This window comes from Paroedura picta, chromosome 5 (genome assembly GCF_049243985.1).
Source record: "Paroedura picta isolate Pp20150507F chromosome 5, Ppicta_v3.0, whole genome shotgun sequence".
Taxonomy (NCBI): domain Eukaryota; kingdom Metazoa; phylum Chordata; class Lepidosauria; order Squamata; family Gekkonidae; genus Paroedura; species Paroedura picta.
Window position 1 is genome coordinate 70,405,537 of NC_135373.1, and position 19,628 is coordinate 70,425,164.

At 43.6% G+C, this 19,628-nt stretch overlaps 1 protein-coding gene across 5 annotated transcripts in view; it reads right to left on the minus strand.

The window, feature by feature from the left end:
• Positions 1–19,628, minus strand: part of MET (MET proto-oncogene, receptor tyrosine kinase) — a 123,352-nt gene that overhangs the window by 95,423 nt on the left and 8,301 nt on the right. The window contains exon 1 of one of the 5 annotated variants that reach the window (XM_077338441.1): positions 3,671–3,690. The exons of the other annotated variants lie outside the window; for them this stretch is intronic. The gene's annotated coding sequence lies outside the window, so the exon portion shown is untranslated. Of the gene's footprint in view, positions 1–3,670; positions 3,691–19,628 lie in introns of those variants that run through there. 5 annotated transcript variants of the gene reach the window in all.

Below are 19,628 nucleotides of genomic sequence, written 5' to 3' on the forward strand. Positions count from 1 at the left end.
TTTTATTCAAGTTCCCCAGGGGTCAGTAGTTTAATCATTCCTAGACTAAGATCTCTTAACTAATATCAATTGGAAGAATCAGCACAGGAGATATACAATTTCTTGACATTTTGAAGTTGGGGGAGGGGTACAACTCTCCCAAATATGCTGAATTATTAAGGAAAACATAAATATCAAGCCACAAAATATTGTACTACTTTTTTAACAACATAAAATGCATAAACTATAAATTATAGAGCTGTCTAAACCAAATTAAACCCTTGAAACTCTCTTTTCTCAACATTTTTACCTTGAGAAACCCCTGAAACATTCTTCAGGCTTTGAGAAACCACAGAAGTGGCATGATCATGCAGCATATGGTTGGGAAGCATAGCTGTTATGCCCACCCAGGGTCCCTCCCCTTCCCACCTCCTTCAGGACCATCACTATTCTGGGAATGATGGGTGAGTCAACATGACCACATATAGTCCTATCACCTGAAGAATGTTTAACAAAAAACCTCAAGGTTTCACAAAACCCTGGTTGAGAAAGGCTGCTCAAACCCATTGAAATGTGATTTCAATTGCATATTTATGTAATTTTAAAAGATAAATACTTTAGCTTTCTACACTGCAAATACATCAGTACTGAAGAGGGAAAGAGCTGCAGAATGCTGTACTACTTATAATCCACAAGTCTGATTCATGCCTTCTAAAAAGTAGGGCGGGAAAACTGAAAAAAAATAGAAACCAAAATCATGTGCGGCCACCGGATCGCCGCCCCCACCACCGGTCAGCAGCATTAGAAAGGTTGCGGACCACTGAGCTAGTGGTCTGTGCTCTATGTTTTTAAGTCTACTGCTTAAATCACTCTTTGGGGTCCAGTTACCTTGTGCAGCCTCTCAAGAAGAAGAAGAGGAAGAGGAAGAGGAAGAAGAGTTGGTTCTTATATGCCACTCTTTACTTCCCAATGGAGTCTCAAAGCAGCTTACATTCACCTTTCCTATCCTCTGCCCACAACAGACACCCTTTGAGGGAGGTGAGGCCGGGAAAGCCCTGATATTACTGCTCGGTCAGAACAGCTTTATCAGTGCTACGGTGAGCCCAAGGTCACCCAGCTGGCTGTATGTGTGGGAGCATAGAATCAAAATCTAAAAAATCTTTAACCGCTCCTGTGGAGCGGATAAAATAAAGCCCTAAGGGCTAATGGGGAGGAGTTAGGGCGGGCTCTGTCCGTGATAAAAACTCGGAGGGGCGAATCAGGAGACGCGAAGCGGCTCCTGATTCGCCCCTCCGAGTGCCACTCAAGGGCCCCGCCCGCCAGGGGACTCACTCTGCAGAAAGACAAGCTGCCTTCCTACATGGTGAGCCCTCCCGGCACCTTTCCCTTGCCCTCAGGACAGGAGCTGGGACGCCGCGTCAAAGACGCGGTGTCCCAGCTCCTGTCCCGCCCGGCCCAAGCCTCACACGCGCCTACACCTATCCCCTCTCCCTCAAGCCCCTGCCCACGACGCCGCGCCTCCCTACGAGCCACACACGGACCCACACCCACACATTCACGCTCCCTCCCACCGCGAAAGACCCAACTCCCCCCACATAACCCTTCCCACGCGGACGCCGCTTCCACTCCTACACATACGCTCCCACACACACACATGCAAACATGCACCCACCCCTCCATCACCCCCCTCGCCCCCAATAACCAGTTCCCACCCTGCCCCCGCTTCCACCACGACACACAGCCACCCACCCACACACACAGATGCCCGCACCCACCCACCGCTACATGGCCCGTCGCTAACAAACCCCTTCTAACCCCGCTTTCACGCCACTAAGCCTGCCGCCATCGCCACCATCGCCACCATCGCCACTTTTCCCACCCCCCTCCCTTTCCCCGCCCGACCAACTCTCGCTCCGCGTGCCCTTACCTTCCTCCTGTGCCTCCAACACCCTTTTCTGCCTTCCCGGTAGCGCCGTGGCTAGGCCGCGCGTCCTGCGCGGCCGCCGCCATGGCGCTAGACTGAACCAGGCATGCGCGGACTCCGGCGCATGCCTGGTTCCCTTTCCCTATGCAGCCCCGCCCCACACCTCTACCATGCATGCGCTACATCCCGCTGTCGTGCCGGCCTCCCTGTCGCCGTCCTACCCACCACCCCTGCGCCTTGCTACTCGCTCCCCTACGCCCACCATAGACACAGGACCACACCTGACGCCGCAACGCCTACACTCTCTCTCCCACCCTTCTTCCGCCTACACCCCCACGGCCGCTCCGGCCTCCGCACCCTGGATCCCTACCAGGTCAGTCGCCGCCGCCTTTCCCCTTCATTTCCTTACCACGCCCACCCAGACAACTCCCCCCAGGGTGCCCCTCATCGATCCGCGTGGGTTGCTGCCTGCACCCACCCGTCTCCCTTCCCCATACTCCCCTTTCAAAGCCCATTTTTACAAATGGGCTTTGAAACTAGTAATAATAATAAAAAACCCAGCTCACTAGATTAGAAATCTGCATTCCTAACCACTACACCAAGCTGGTTGTACCCAAACAAAGAGTCCAAAACAACACGAATCCCAAAAGGGGGGGATGCTTTATCATTGTGCCGTTTCTCCATAGCAACGCGGAAGTGTTGATTTTTAAATTAAAAATGCATTTATGTTGTGGTGTTACTGCATAGAAATGTGGAAGTGCACTTAAAAAATACTTTTGGGCCTCGCTGGTGGACAGAAGTTTGAGTCCCTGAGACAATCGCTGTGCTTTGATTGGTGGCTTACTGTGGTTGACAAGCTGAGGAGAGGCGGAGAAGTGTGACTTGTTTTTCCTTGTCACCTCACTGGCCCATTATGCACGGAATGGAAAGTCTGCATTCGGGGTGGAATGGCGGCGGCTAAAATCACCAATTATGCATGCTGCAGGCGGCAACCGGGTGCAGAGTCAACATATGCCGCCGAAAAAGCCACATTAGCGAGATGCGGAAGAAAGTGGAGCTTCCTGGGACCAGGGCACAACCAGAAGCGGCTCCGGAGTATCTGCGTGCATAATCGGATACTCTGGGTTTTGCCGCCGTTGTGTTCCATCCTGTGCATAATCGGTTTGCTTCGCTTCTTCCTCCTTCTCGTTCTCCATGCCACCGTTTCAGCGGCCGTGCATAATAGGCCACTGGGAGGCAAAAAGCTGCAATGAGGTGGAGGGAAAATGCAGGAGGGGTCTCCCATGAGGAGGTTTACAAACACGCTGCTTACAACCAGGCTTTGCAAGCAGGAGGCAGTACGAGTTTTGTGCCTCCATGCAGAATCAGTCTTTATGTTTGCAGTAATATATCGGAACAATCATTATCTAACACTGTAGATTGTCTAGCTTAAAAATCCTCATACCTGCTACTATAGGGTACTCTGTAATTCAAAGTAAGTAAAACATGTTAAAAGTGTTTTACATTTCAAAACAGAAACTGTTGCACTGGAGTATTTTCAGTGCTCCCCAAAATTTAGCTTTTGTTAGGAAAAAAGTTATAAAACTTCTCAGGTGGAAGAATTTAAGTTGGAGGGATTTTTCCTCTCTTTCTCAGACCTTCTCAGATCCTATCTGCTTGTATCATCTGCCTTAGTTACATAGGAAACAGATTAAGATCACTGCTAGTACTCCTGAGTCAAATCTCTTTTTACAGATTGGAATACCAATGTGGTTAAGGATTACTCACTTTTAGATCCAATGTTAGTCCTTCAACTATTACAAAACACACCTGCATGGGGAAAGTTCAGAATTACAACGTATCTCAAGAATCATACAAAAGAATGTTTTCAAAGTGATTAAAAGACAAGGCTTGTTTGGGCAATGTCATTCATGTACCCACAGTTCTTAAGTTAAAGGCCTCCAGGGACTCATTTCTAGTTGGGGGGTGGGGGAAAATCTTATGCTCTTATCCATGTATTCTAGCGTAAGAGCTTATTTATGTCACCTTTATCTAGACTGTACAGATGTTTGGTGTTTTTGTTTGTTTCTTTACTTTGCAATTCCTCCTTCCAATATAACAGTAAATAAACTTTTTCCAGCATGGAATGAGGATTTTGCAGGTCTTTAAGGAAATATGTGTATAATTCATTCCAAGGGCCATTCAAACCAGTGGGATTTGTTTAGCAATAAGCATACTAAACAACAAACTCTTGGCATTTCATGACAAAGATTACCTAGTTATGTAGCTTACAAACAGTAAATTTATCTTTCTGGAAGGAGTAAAACCAAATTTTACCTTACATGAACCAAGCAAGAAGTAGATTTGAAATGTACAAGGTAGTCTTTTTGATACATAGAAAAGTTTGAAAATGTGTAACTTCCTGTTCCTAAGGACATGACATGTCAGGCATACAAAGAGGAAGAAAAAGGGGACAGAAAGAAGACAATTAAATAGGGTAGTGTCCTTCCTTGTCAGTTTCCTTTTTATACTTCCTTGTCTGACTCCAGATTGCTACTCTCAGGGTAATTTGCCCCTTCTTCTTGGAAGTACCACACTCAATCTGAGCCTCAGCTAGAGATGCAGTTAGGAAACTATCTCTGTCTTGCCTCTTTCCTATCAAGTATGTTAATTCCTAAATAAACTTTTATCTACTCTTTCATTGGGTTATGTGCCATTGTGTGTTAATTACTCTGCTGACAAGGGTTATGGGTCCAGATTAAGCACATATCTGATTAAAGGTAGAAAGATCTGCAGAGGCTTTTGGTACAAGCAGGCAAGAACAAAGATGGTGACCTCCTGTGGTGCACAGCATGGTCACTTAGTAGACAGGCTTATGGAGAACAATTATCTAATTTGGAGAGGATGAATTAAGAGTTGCCTTCTTGAAACAGGATTATGGGACATTATTCAGGATAAGGATGGGCATGAATGTGTTCACAACCTTAAATCCATCACAAATTTGGCCACTTCATGCCCCCCAGGTTTGGAGAGGTGCCTCCCCCAAATATTTCCCAGAACTTTTTGTCTGGTTGGGTTCAGAGTTCAGGCCATTTAAAACCAATGTTTCACTCCCCCCCCCCTATAAACGGAGGGAAGTGAAATGGAGGTTTTAAGTGGCTTGGAACCATTGTGGCCTCACAATGGAAAGGCATGTGCTACAAATCACTTGAATTTGCTCCCCCCTACTTCCAAGTGGTAGGGAGAAAAATGGATCCCTAAAATGGCAGTCAGCCATTTTGGTGTTCCATTTTGCTTCCCCCACTTCTATGCTTCTTAGTGGGGTGAAGCTTCTAAGTGGAGGGAAGCATAATGGACCAGCTTGAACCTGGATGGTTCATTTTTTGGGCTTCGGGGTTTGGTTGAGCAATACCCTGAAACCCAAAGTGAACTAGAATTTTCCAGTTCGTACTCTTCCCTAATCCAGGATGCCTGACCAGGAGATGATGATCTGGCAAAGCAGAGAATCTGGGACTCCAACAATGAAAAGGCAAGAGAGGCCTTTTAACTGACAGGGGCTCCTATCATTCTATTGATCGGTGTCGTTGGTGGCTGGAACTGAGGTGAATCCTTCCTTGGGGATGATTACATGTTAAAGATCTTGATTGGTGGATGGAAGAAAAACTGATCCCATTTAATCTATGTGCATTCATTCATATATGAGGGGTAGCCAGAGTTACTGTTTAATGGGATTCTTGGTGTGAGAGGCAAGCTGTGTTGCCGGCATGTATTTTTCCCCTTCTGCAGCTACAGGTGATGTCTGAATGCAGCCAAATGTGGCATTTTCATACTCTCAGGGCATTTTCATACTCATACTCTTCTCTATATTAAGCACATGTCAAGAATCCATAAAATGGAATTTGTTTTAATTTATAAGCAATATAGTGGGCTAGATACAGGTAAGCAATATAGTGGGCTAGATACAGGTAATAACAAAATGAAATCACAAATAACAACAGAAACTGACAGATCCAGACTGATGAAGATTTCTGGTAAGCTCAAAGGTTTGCACATTTTTGTCATGTTTTTGTCCATTTGGTTGGTCTGAATAAAAGCTATTATACAGATTTCCATTTTGTTTTTGGATTTGGCATAGACTATGGCTGAAAAACTTTTCCCACCGCATAAGCGCCATTACTGGAAAGTTCTTAAATGAGGAGATTCTGTCCTAACCCGTCTCCTTGATCTGTGGAGCACAGCTGTCCCAGAAGAGCATCCTGGGATCCTGTAAATATGTGGGTTCCAACAACTTCATCGCGAATAACTAGCACCTTGAATTGAATCTGGAAACTGACATGCATCCAGTAAAGCACATTCAAAACCACCGCCTGATAATAAATGAACTGCTGTACTTGCACCTGCTAAAGTTTCTAAGGTTTTTCAAGGGCAGTCCTACACAGAGTCCAACTCAATAGTCGTATGTTACTGTGGCATAGATCAACATAGCCTGATCAGATGACTCAAGGCAGGGAGCCAGCATCAATGCTACATGAAGAAGGCCTTCTCAGTAGGTAGGATAACCTGTTTCTCTACTGGATCCAGTATTTCTCCCAGACTCCTTTCAGTGTCCATAAGAGACAACTGATCAAGTAAGGGGAGTACTAAACACTTGAAATCAGGGTGGCCAAACTGTGATTCCCCAGATGTCCATGGAGTACAATTACGACGAGCCCCTGCCAGCATTGTGGTCCATGGACATCTGAAGAGCCACAGTTTAGCTACCCCTGCTTTAAGCCTTGCAAATCATCATCAGCTACATCTTGTCAGCTTGTTCACCCACAGCCTCTTGACTGCAACTGCTAGGCATTGGTTCACAATGTTAACAGCTGCCTGTCCTGATTTCGGTAGACACACCAAGCTGTGTGTCATCAATCCCGGCACTGAGGATGACCTCAACTATGCTCAATAAACAGCATAGTATATGGCATAGAATCCTGTGTAGTGCACAAGAAAAATTCCACCCTGATAATTTCAAATTTGAAGTACTGAATATTGGTCCAGGGACATATGATCAAAGTTTCAGTGGAGGTATCCATGTTCAAAATTAGAAACGATTCAGTAGCTGGGCTCCACATCCACCCCTGGGTCCAACAAAGCCAAGACTACCAGGTTTCTAACTATATTCTGCACAATCATGCCACTTCTGGGATTTCTCAAACCTTGAAGAATGTTTCGGAGGTTTCTCAAGACTGACTAGAATGTCAGAAGACCTTGGTTTGAATCTGCACTCTACCATGTATGCTTCCTGGATGCCCCTGGGCTAGTCACTTTAACCTTGCTTACTGTACAATATTTTTGTTTTAAGGAATAAATGGAAGAGAAGAAAACAATGCTGTAAGCCACTGGCTCCCCACCAGGGAGAACAGGAGAATATAAATAAATAAATGATAACTCAACTCACATTCAAACCAGTCTTGCATTCATAATTGGGAGTTGTAAAAGTGGATTTGTTCTTCAACAATTACACCATGGAATGATTGACAAGCACAATTTATCACTGCAGTTTAAGATTTTGCTTCTGTCTTTCTTTACACAGATTTACAAGTGGCTTACTTTACTTATTCATACGAGTCACAATGAAAAGTCACATTGCCAGCTTTGCCATTTGGCAGAACAAACAGGTGCCCACAAGCTGACAAATCAGAATGTTCATGAAGAGCTAATGAAAAGATCTACAGATACCCAAAACAAGTCATTCTAATATGACTCACAAACTTGTCATGACTCCCATAAAATATCTTCCTACAGAGTAGGTCATAAAACCAAGATAAAGATGTTTTAATCTTGCCAGTCATTGCAGTAATTAGCCTATATCATGATCAAGTTGCTCACTGGGAAATCCCATTTCTTTTCCAGCACTGCACATACAGCATGCTTCACACAACCCTATGTTTTTAAATCTGACAAAGAACAGGTAATGCAAGCCAATTCTGTTTCTTTTCTTAATATAAACCCTATTCTCACGTCAGTACTACATCAGGCTCTTTCTGAAAATGTCTGTTGGATGAGAAGTAGAAGATGGAGCTGATAGTACTGGTGAGGACTCTGAAATGAATCAGAACACCCCATAGCCTAACTTTGGTTGCTGGGGATACAGAATTCTATTATGTTAAGCAAACTCTCCAGTGTTGGGCAAAAAAGAAACTAGGGAGGGGTCAGTAAACAAGTTGTTAAGTGTTTTAGAATTCTATGAATTGGCATAGTATTATTTATTAGTTCATTTTCTAGACCACCCCTCTCCTAAATGGACTCGGGGTGGCTTACAACAAATTCATAGATAAAACCCCAAACACAATATAACTATATATAAAACCTAAACATTTGTCTGTTGAAAATGTTTTACACCAAATGCTAGCTCCTGTGATTTTGCAGTCATAGCAGTAACAGATTTTTGCACAATTTTAATGGTTAATAAAAATGTTTCCTAATTTCCAACACATGTATATTATCAGAATGGCATATAGACACAGTCCTCTATGAGCACAAACAAATATTATTATACATTTACAATCAACTTTAACATAGCAAGCCTGTGAGTCAGAAAAGCATCTGGGTATTCAGAAAATTATATTGAACCGGATTTTAGTTTGAATCGGTCTTACTTTCCAGAGGACTAGCCAACAGCTACCCAGAGAGGTTGGACAATTTAGAGTTTAAAATATGCATGTTTCAAATAACAGAATTCAGCATACTTTAGATCCCTTCAAAACAAAGTATCACTCAAACAACATTTTCTAAAAGGAAACATTTATTTTGGAAAAAAGCAAAGTGAAAGAATATCAAAAAAGTGGCACTAATATCTGGATTCTCTGGAATTTCTTAAGGAAAAATAAAATTATCTAGTGGGCTATTATTCAGACTTAAGACATCCAGAACAAAAGTAATCAATCAGTTTATGACATGCAGTCATCTGCTGCCACCTCTCAGTATGGCTGCCAGATGAAAATTTCATAAATAACTGGAATAATCTGTAACAAGAGACATCCATTATGTTCTACAGAACTGTCACGTTTGGGAGTTAGGGACAAAAAAAGATATTTGGCAAGTCTACTTTGAGTTTTGCTATCATAACACAGTGTTGTAGAGAATACACATGATCAGCATTCTCCAGTAAAGACAAAAAGGAGCAATTGTTTAAAATAAGCATAGGTTTCATTCCAAAGGCTATAAAAATATTTTGCAATAAATAGAACAGAACTGCACCAAAATGAACGGATTTCCCAGGGAGTTTTTTAAATCAAAAACTTGCTGATCACATCCAAAATGAATGTAAAAGAAAACAAAGTGCTCTGTTAATAAATTAGTGCTTAGTAATCACAGTTAGGATACGGGTTGGATTGTTTGCATTTGACTATGGTCTAAGCATTGCTTTTAAGAAAAGGGAAGATCCTTAGTAGTGTTGTGACAGACATTATCTCTTTGTGTAACAGAGTCTGAGTCCAGTGGCACCTTTAAGACCAACATTAGTTTTGTTCAAGGTATATACTTCCATGTGCATGCACACTTCCTCAAACACAATGAAATGGGAATTATCAGGTAGCGGGTAAATTAGTAAACACCATGATGAAGATGTTTAATAGATTCAGGGACCAAACAGGAATAACAAATTTAGCATAGAAAATTACCATGTTTGGGTTCAATTATCGGAGGGGGGGGGAGAGGGAATCTAGTAAAGGAAATAAATCTATTAATTGCTGTTTGCTAAGTTACTGCTAATTTATCCTCTATCTATAAGTATGGACTGGTTATTCCCATTTCATTTTGTCTGAGGAAGTGTGCATGTACATGAAAGCTTACACAGTCAATAAAATTTTGTTGGTCTTAAAGGGGCCACTGAAGTCAAACTCTGTGGCCATTTTTGCAAGAGGAAAATGTTCCTGGACAGTCTTCACATGTTGGTGGCATACTGAGCCCCTTTCATATGACGTCACCAACATCTTGAGGCTGTCCAGTAGCTGGGTTGCGATTTGGATATTTTTAACGTGATTTCAGGAATCAAGAAAACTGGGGGCCATTTTGCACCCGAGAAATGAAGTGAAATGCTTACCTTATGCAAATACTATATTTTTGGTGTTTTATACAACGTCGCCAACATCCAGTGTCCAAGCAGCAAACCGGTAGCTACATCCTCCATTTTAAAGCGCTACCTGGAGAATCGCATAAAGTGGATTCCCCAAACTATGTAGCGCTGGCCAGAGGAGGGCAACCAGCAAGTCACATGCCAAGGAAATGTGTGGAGCCAAAGAAGCACTATCTCCTCCACCAGTGCCCACCCTCACACCCGCCTCCCTCTACCTTCTTCCAGGGATGGGTTTTTTTTTTAAAGCAAACTGCCTGGAGCAATGAATGGGCATTAAATCATGCATGCAAAGCAACCCCTCACCCCAGTTAATACAAAGCATGCCTCTCTAAAGCCCCCCCCCCAAAAAAAAATCAGGAACGAGATTAATTTTTAAAAGCTTCAAGGATCATGATTCCAAAAGAGGTGGCATTAAAAAAACACTATGCATCTAAGATTAGATGCATAGGCATCTCAGCGGAGAAGTTTTACTTAAAAAAAAAACTAGCTAGTATTGCGGGCCCTTTAAAACATGGAGAAATTTCATTGGGTCCCTGGCTTGATTGACAGGCAGAAGAGAGTCACGTGTAAAGTGAACTGCCCTGTATTTACCACCTTACATCACATGTTCTATCATTGAGAAACCAGTGAGAAACTAGGGATAAGACTGTATAGAAGGGAAACAAGCAATAGTCTGTCCAGCTCTGTCTCACCCTTGCACCCACCTTCCTCTCCCGTGTTCTGAACTATGGTGCTGTATGCACAGCAACAACATATACATATCCGCATGTAGGTGAAACATTCAAAAGAAAAAAACATTTTAAATGTAAAGTGGCACTCAAAGTGAGCGTTTTCACTCTTAATTGCTAACAGTTTATTTGGGAGACCTTACATCCATCACCATGTGTCTATGTAAGGGAGGATATTTTTCCTGTGCTTAGAACATGCAATTTTTTTCACTTTAATGGCTGTGGAAACATGTATGTGTTGCCCCACCACATGAAATGACAGCAGCCATGTGCTTCACAGGGGAGAAAAACATTGCTGGAGATGATTCAGGTCAACTCATCGTCCTTGTAGTCCAATCGACTTAGCCTGCGAGGCTCTCAACCCAATCAGGAGATGAGAATCCTCTTGGGCAGAGCAAGGCAGAAAGAAAGAAAGAAGAGGACACCATTCTGCTTGCTGGCCATTTTCTGCAGGCTGCTGCATGGATGAGATGGAGTCAAGCTCGTAGGCACCATCATATCCATCAACTTTGCAGGCATCCTCCATGACCCTCACCTCTGGTTGCAGGGGACCAACATGGAAGAACATTGAGGTTAGAGACCTCCTGGCCCTCTTCTCCAATGAGAAGGTCCAGGATGCTCTCAATGCCTCCCATCACAACCGGAAAGTTTTTGAGGAGGTGGCAAGACAGATGACAGCTCCTGGGCACAATAAGCCTGAGCTTGAATGCCGCTCCAAGACAAAGACCCTGTGGAAGGAATACTTTTGGTGTGTGGCACACAAGTTGCACAGGTTACTTGCCCCTATTTTACCATTCTTAGTGGCATCTATGGAGAGGGGGATGGCACTGGCCATCCAAAGCATGTGGCTCGCAGCCTGAAGCCGAAAGTAAGGAAGCCTGCCACAGAGGAGAGAAGCCACCAGCAGCTGGAGGACCCAGACGAGGTGCCCTCAACCTCCAGGGAGCAGCATGTGTCAACATAAGCCATGGATCAGCTCATGGTGGAGCAAGCAACAAGCCATCCCTTACCATGTGTTTGGAACTTGCAGGGGTATACCTTGTGTTGCTTGTAAGATGGCAGGGGCATTCTCCTCTACCTCCATGCCTTGCCTAAACTCTTCCTCTTCTTGGTGGGAGATTAGCATCCCCCCTGATGTTCTCCCTCTGGTGCTTGGGGGGGGGGGAGTAGATGGCTCTCCTGGGTGTCATGGTTGCCAAAGAGGCTAAGAGAAAGAGGCACAGAAAGGGGACAAAAAAAAGCAGGGTCTCCGTGCCTGTTGCTCTCAGCTACAGGTGTGCCCACTGATGCAAAGAAAGGGGAGGATAAGTAAAGAGTACGTTGTTCTCTCTTCTGCTTTTTCCACCAACCATTGAGGAGGGGAAAAGGCACGACACTGCAGCAAAAAGTAGTGGAATAGCTTTACAGTGTGGAGGGGCAAAAATGCACAATTCACTATCCTGCAATTGCAGGCAGGAGTTGACGCAGGATTTGGCTCTCTGTGTGGAAATGGCTTGTTCTAATGCTTCAGACCAACATGGCTACCTACTTGAGTCTATTACGAAGTTCATCCTCATTTATACACATGCAGTGTTTGGACATGCCTGAGTACATTATGGTCCTGTATCAGGGCCAGCCTTATCATGAAGCAGCATGATACAGCTGCTTCAGGGAAGCACAATTCAGGGTGGAGTTGGGATAATTTTCCTGCCTCTCAATCTCCTACTTCTGTGTTATTTTAATAATAAACTCCAAATAAGGGGAAGTACAGAATCATCAGGACTTTTACTTGGCCTATGGCCAGCACTAAACCTAGGCTACAAATGCAGATTCCTTCTCCAAGGGTTACTTCAAAAGTGTTAGAATCCATTTACAATTAGGTGATCTTTAGACAGCTTCTCTGACCCAGTTCTACTGCAGTAGCAACAGGCAGAAGGAACATTCCTTCATCTGTGCCACCTTGCTATCTACTGCAAGAATGAAGGAAGGGTAAAGTCTCCAGTGCTATAAGGAAGCAAAGCAGTCCAACACAGCAGAGAGTCTCAGATACTTGTCATCTTTGGATAGGTGAACAATAGCCTGAAAGAATATTTGGGTGTTAAGAGTTCAAATAAGAGGTGCAGTGTGGCGTTGAAGCAACGGGACTGTAGGAATATCTGTGCACCTAAAAGAAACTTCAGAAAGACTGACAAGCTCCAGAAGAGCAAGAGAAGCCAAACTAAATGGGGAGAAGCCTGATTTGTCATTTGAAGCTAGTCTTTAATTTGTCAAGACATGCCTATGGAAATTCATATTTCATTTAATGACTTTGAGATTCAGAATAGTTAACACTCTTAGGAAGGAAGGTTTGGTTTTAGCAGGAGTGTACAGAGAAAACAGGAAATGTCTACAATAAGAAGGTTTTTTTCCTTTCATACAAAGGAACATAAAGATGTGTCATCGTACCATTTCAGATAAATAGCTGTCTCCAAGTAAATACGAATAGTACAGCAAGACAGAACTATACTAAGTTGCCAGTGCATTTCAAAGCTTGTTAAAACTTGCCTGGGGAGGGGGAAAACAAATGTAACCTATTCAACTGAGCCTACATTCTCAATGTCTACGTAACTCAGGGGTGGGGGGAGGGAATCAATTTTCAGAAGGTGAAAGGTAACAACTGCATATTCAATCAAATTGCATCTGCAATCCCTTTAGTATTTTCAATATTTCTGAAAGCAATGAGCTCAACAGTAAAGTATGAATTTCAATAAATGTCATATATTTAGTTGCTAGGCTTCATTTTTTTGAGTTATTGTGCTGAATCAACTTATTTGAAGCAAAATGCACCCAAGGCACATTTAAGCAGATTGGGCAGAGCAGACATTCCTATGAAAGAGTGAAGAAAATAAAATCCTTACATCCTAGCCCAGGGGTTTTAAAGAGCCACTTCCAACATAAACAGGATACTATGAAGCATTCAAATGTTGGTAGAGTTCATACCTAAATGAAGAATATGACATTAGAAGTATGCTAAAATATACAACTCCCTCACCCACAGTAGCCCAGTTCAAAAGTAACAGTGAATGCACACATGGTACACTTGATTTTTTTAAATACATGACTGAGTAATTTTCATTTTATATTCAACACAAATACAGCTGAATGTGGGACATATTTATCAAGGTATCAGTCCCTTGTTTCAGTTACAAGGTGAATACATATTAGCTCTTTTTTACAAAGAGATGTGAACATGTATTCACTGTAACACATCACCAGGGCTACAGATTATTTCTGTACACAGGAAAAAGAAAAGCATTGATGGAAGCAATAATCAAATAACTTTGATTGAACTCATCAGAGTTCAAATGGGTATTTGCCGTAAAGCAGTACACAAACCTCACCTCTTGTACAGATGCAGTGCACGAGTTGCCTCTCACTCATGAAAATATTTTAGAGTGATTCCTAGTCTGTTATCCTAGGCCTCTAGATCAGCTGTACCCAATCTCCAGTTTGGGACCGGTCCACGGATCAGTCGGTACCGGGCTGCGGCTCCTCCTCATCCTCCTCCCTGGCTGCTGCCTCGGGGGCTGCCCTGCCACTCTGCCGCTGGCTCACCTTTGGTGCTCTCCAGCGGCCAGCCATGGCTGGGGTTCCCCCTCGGTGTGGCACTGCGTAGCAGCTGCTGGCAGTGCCTCCCAATGGGCGGCGGGCAGTCAGGGGCACTGACGGGAAAGCAAGCGGAGCTTGCTTTAATGGCTCTAATGGGGACCACTGCTCTAGATGCTTTGTTAAGAAAATATCTACCATTCAGTATGACACAAACATGAGGTTTGTGATGGATTCACTGCCTTCTTGTCTCTGCTGCTTGAATAGTTTTGCACTGCTCTCTCTGAATGGTTCTTGGGGTGTTAAAGGCCACCATTTCCCAGACCAGTCCTTAGCCTTCTGGATATTTAAATCATCCAAAGTCAATCAATAATTTCTTACAGTCATGGACCAGCAGAATAAAACATATATCAGCAAGTCTTCCAAAGTTAACATCAGGATCCCTTTTATCAGAATTGTTAGTAACCTTTGGGGAAGAGAACTTTTCCTAGAACATTTAAGACGACAACAGTAAGACTCTTTCAAAAACAGCTTTCCCAAAATGAGAATAGGTAGGCCAATAGGTAGGCTTTTATCAGATTGACCACTGTGAGGCAAGATAGCCAAGCAGCTGGTTGCAGGGCAATTGTAGCCATAACAGAATTACACTGCTGCCCCTGACCCATTTCAATCAAATGTCAGGACCAATTATATTATAGAACAAAGACAGTTGCATTGAATTAGATCTCCAACTACTCATTGGACTACTCATCAAGTTTGCAGATGAGGGAGCCCCCGGCCGATGGTCTGTCCAGAGGAAGGGGCCAATCGGCACCCTTCCTCATCCTGGACAGAGCCCGCCCTAACTCCTCCCCCAAAGCCCTTACGGCTTTATTTAGTCTGTCTGTCTGTCTGTCTGTCTGTCTCTCTCTCTCTCTCTCTCTCTCTCTAATATATTATGTGAACTAGCCTCCTTTCCAGACTCAGCTGAGTAATTAATCACTCCATAACCTATGACAATTCAGAAGTATTAGTTGTTGCTCATTTGCTGACAAAGATACAATAATATGATTGCATAACACATTGTGAAACAGCTACACTGGCTACTGGACTCAATTCAAGGGGCTGCTTATTACTTTCAAAGCCCTTTGAAAAGTACAAGAGACTGGCTTTGTTTCCAAATATTGGACATCATAAATCCATGACATTGAGGACTATTTGTAGAAAGTGGTTTTTTGAACAATAAACAAAAGCAACAGATACTGGTGTGCAAACAAAAATAAATAAATTTTAACAGGCCATTGAAGGTATTCATATTTAAAAATGCACAAATCAATATGTTTAATATTACCTTTCTAGAACACTTCTCATTACCCTAGGGTAATATAAAATTAAACTATTACACAGATGCTCTGGCATAGAATTTAAGAACAGGACCTTGCAAAACTCTATACAAATGTCTATACAAAGATCATTATTCCTCTTCCATATTTTAGCTCAGATTTTTACTATAACCAGAACTCTCTGATTTATAGGGAAGGAAGTCCAGAGTTCTCATTAGCCTTAGAGTAAAAGAACAACATGCAAAATTGCCATGGGTCTCCAACAAAAAATACATATCTAAACTGATGCATTCCCATGTATATATCCAGAATAAATGTTATATCCAGGATAACATTTGTTCCACTATCTCAGGTATTCCTGTTTTTTAATATACCAAGAATAACTGTTATCCTGTACAATACAATGGTCTTCCTGCAGACAATTCCAAAGATTTGTTAACACCAGAAGAAATAAATTTGCACATGGCTTTTTGTAAGGTTGCTTTGGAAATTAGATTGCAATGCTGATTTGATTACCTAAAAGGAATCTGAAACAACAAAACACCGCAAGGTTAAAGATTCTCAGACTAATGAGTATCCTTGGGTGTTAAACAGCTCAATGTAGAACTGCTCATGTGTTCTATTGGGGGGGGGGGAAGAAGAGCAAGGTTACTTAATTATTTTTGTCTTTAAAGTGTCATCTACACAGCAATTCCTTTAGGTGAAGAAATTAGTTTTTTAAAAGGTTTCCACTAACATGCTTGTGTCAGCTATTATGTATGAATTATATAGCCTTTAAAAATAATTGCCAAGGAAAAACAGAATCTTTAAAAGAAAGTCTCTGACACAATGGAAATGTGGAGTTCGCGTGAGAGTTACCTATAGTTGCTTAAGATGTCAGCAAGCACTACTTACAGATGGCACATCACAATCAGTACATTTATTTATAACACCCATTTCTTACTTTTTCTGCCAAACAAAAGTGGTTCATTTTATGCAAATTGAAACATATAAACCAAGTAGAAAGCCAGAGAATCTTACCTCATCAGACAGAAGGGAGACCAAATGTCTTCCCAAGACATACAGTTGTCACCAGTCTCTAAAAAGCCTCCAAAAATGGGCTTGAGTAGGCGTCCTTTGGTATGAAGTTTCAAAAATGCCATGCAATTACCCAAGAAGTTCTACTTTTATGTCTCCAGATAACATACTCTCAGTGGTCCCCAACCGTTTTATCACCAGGGACCAGTCAACGCTTGACAACCGGGGGTTGGGGACAGCTGCTCTACATGAATGGCTAGAGTTTTTGTTTTGGTCTTAAAGGACATAACTACTTATGAAGGGACATGCAGATGCTTTAAAAAGGGGCTTAAAATGGGGGGGGGGGTCCTTTGAATTCACCTTAGAAATTGATATAAAACCTGGGCTGTTGTACAATCACAGATGGTTGACCTTGTGAAAAAATGGACATATATTCTGCAGCAGTTGTAACTTTTGAATATTATTCATGGGCGGCCGCAGACAGAACACATTAGATCAATGGTCCCCAACCTTTTTATCACCGGGGACCGGCCAATGCTTGACAATTTTACTGAGGCCGGGGGGGGGGGGTAGTCTTTTGCCGAGGGACGTCGCCACCGCCTGAGCCCCTGCTCCACTTGCTTTCCCGCTGGTGCCCCTGACTTCCCACCACTCGATGGGGGGCACTGCCAGCAGCAGCTGCACAGTGCCATACTGAGGGGGAGCCCCAGCCATGGCAGCCACTGGAGAGCACCAAAGGTGAACCGGGGGCAGAATGGCAGCAGTTGGGGAGGAGGACAAGAAGGAGCCACGGCCCGGTACTGACTGATCCACAGCCCGGTCCCGGTCCCTGGACCGAGGGTTGGGGACCACTGCAGATGACTCCACCCTGAAAACTACAAAAATGTGAATTGTTTCCCAATTCTGTCTCTCAGTAAAGCCTTAGTCAGGAAAGCTTGATAAAGCACATCCCTTAAGATAGCAATCATGATTATAGAACTGAAGTCTCAATGATGGGCAAAGTTTACTAGACTCCATTTGCCTGGCCACTCACTTAAGAATTGGGACTGCTAATCACCATCTTGTCTGAATTTAGTCTCAAAATAAATTTACTTCTGACTACTTCAGTACAGTTACCAGAATGCTGGTGAAGAAGAATACTGATGATGCCCTAGCTCACTAAAAAAAACCTGACTCTACCCCATAAATAAGATTACAGGATAGGATAATTCTCTCCCCCATTTAAGGTAAAATTTTGTACATACAAGTGATGTACAGTAGGACTATTTTCCACACTGAGGACTCCCCCACCTGTCCTTTCATGATGATTCCTACTTTTAAAGTTCAGGACTGCACTCTGAACTGTTTTCTTCATTCCGCATTGGGAACCTGTGTTCCCCTTCACCCTCTTTTTGCCCCCCAAATTGTTTGTTTCTGGACTGAAGTCCAAATGGCAGGAAGTAGCAATTTCATAGGAACTATTTTTTACATGCCCATCTTTGTCATGTGATAAAAAACCCAATCATCTGGAAGTACAGTTTTGTTGCCTTTGAAGCCCCCCCACCCTTCCAAGTCTGAAATCATACTGGTGTTGCTTTTTAAAATCAACCCAATCGCATTATAATGCAAAACCATTAAAAAACAAACAATTTGGTGAGGATACAAAAAGGTGGATTGTTGTCTCATGCTATTTCCCACCCACACAAACATCCTGTCCCCTGATGCGAGCTGCAGCTGTATGCCAAGCAGAATTTGGAGGCTTTACCTTTGGGCACACAGTTGTATCCCCCGTCCCCCAATGCTCCTTAGTAACTTAAGGCGGCCTTGCATTGAAAACTCTCAGGATTGCATTTATTTCATCTCATCCCCTCAGGCTGAACCTGGCTAAGGCTCCAGCTGTTCCTGGGCTCTTCGGCCCCTCTTTTAGAACTGACAAACAAGCAAATGAACTCGGCATTTTCATTTCCAACCCTAAAACCGGAGGAATTGGATTGTGTGTGTGAGGGACCCCAAGAAAGATGTAGACTGCCAAGCACTTTTTAGAACTCATAGTACTTTTTGCCCCCTCTCCCAGGTCATCCACTTCCTCCCTCTTGCATAACCACAATCAAGAAAGCCTTCAACAGGCACACCAAGAACTGGCAGCAGTCCTTCACAACTGTGATCTTCTGGAGAAGATCTTCTGCAGAAGCCCACCTCTTCCTCAAGCATGTGATTTAGACATACCCAGCAGTTCCTCTCTCTCTCCCTGCCAAAGGGAGAGGGACAGAGAGAAACAGATGAGGCTCAGTGGGACTGACATTGTATGAAGAAGTTCTGTCGCTATATGGCCCTGCTCCCTGGCCCCGCTGGTACCCAAGCTGCCCTGAGGTTAAGCCACTCTGGTCGAGGGTCGCCACCCTGTGCACTTCTCTGGGCCATGGCCTGAGCCCCACTGGAAGAGAACCCGGCCAGAGGGGGGGGGGCTAAGAAAGGCTTTCAGCTTTGGTGCCTCTTCTTTGCAGCCTGCTGTGTCACACACTCACTCAAGAGTAAACCCCAGACATTCCAGCAAGTTTCCCGTCCTGTAGTCAGCCATGAAGGGTGTTGCTGTCCTACTCACAGTGCACCCCCAAGCACTTTTTCGGGGTTGCCAAAACTAATCCTGGCTCTTTCCCACCCATCCTTCTCCATATTGCAACCGGCTTCAAAAATGAACTCAGGCTGGGGAAATCAAATGTCTGATAGCCTCCCTGCGAAGAATTGGGGAGGCACGTACAGATTTCTCTGCGCCCAGCACCCCGCATCTTCAGAAGCTCAATGCCTACAGAAATGAAAAAGGCTTCCTTGTTACAACATGGCAGTGTCATAATGCAATGACCTTAGTGATTATTAAAAAAAACATGTTAGGGGGAAGGGGGAGGTGAGGGAACGTGGAGTTAAAGAGTGCTATTGAGGGGAAAAGATATGCAGAGTATATGGAAGAGGGAAGTGCTAGGGTACCTCTCCCATGGGAAGGGGAGGAACGGAAGGGGGAG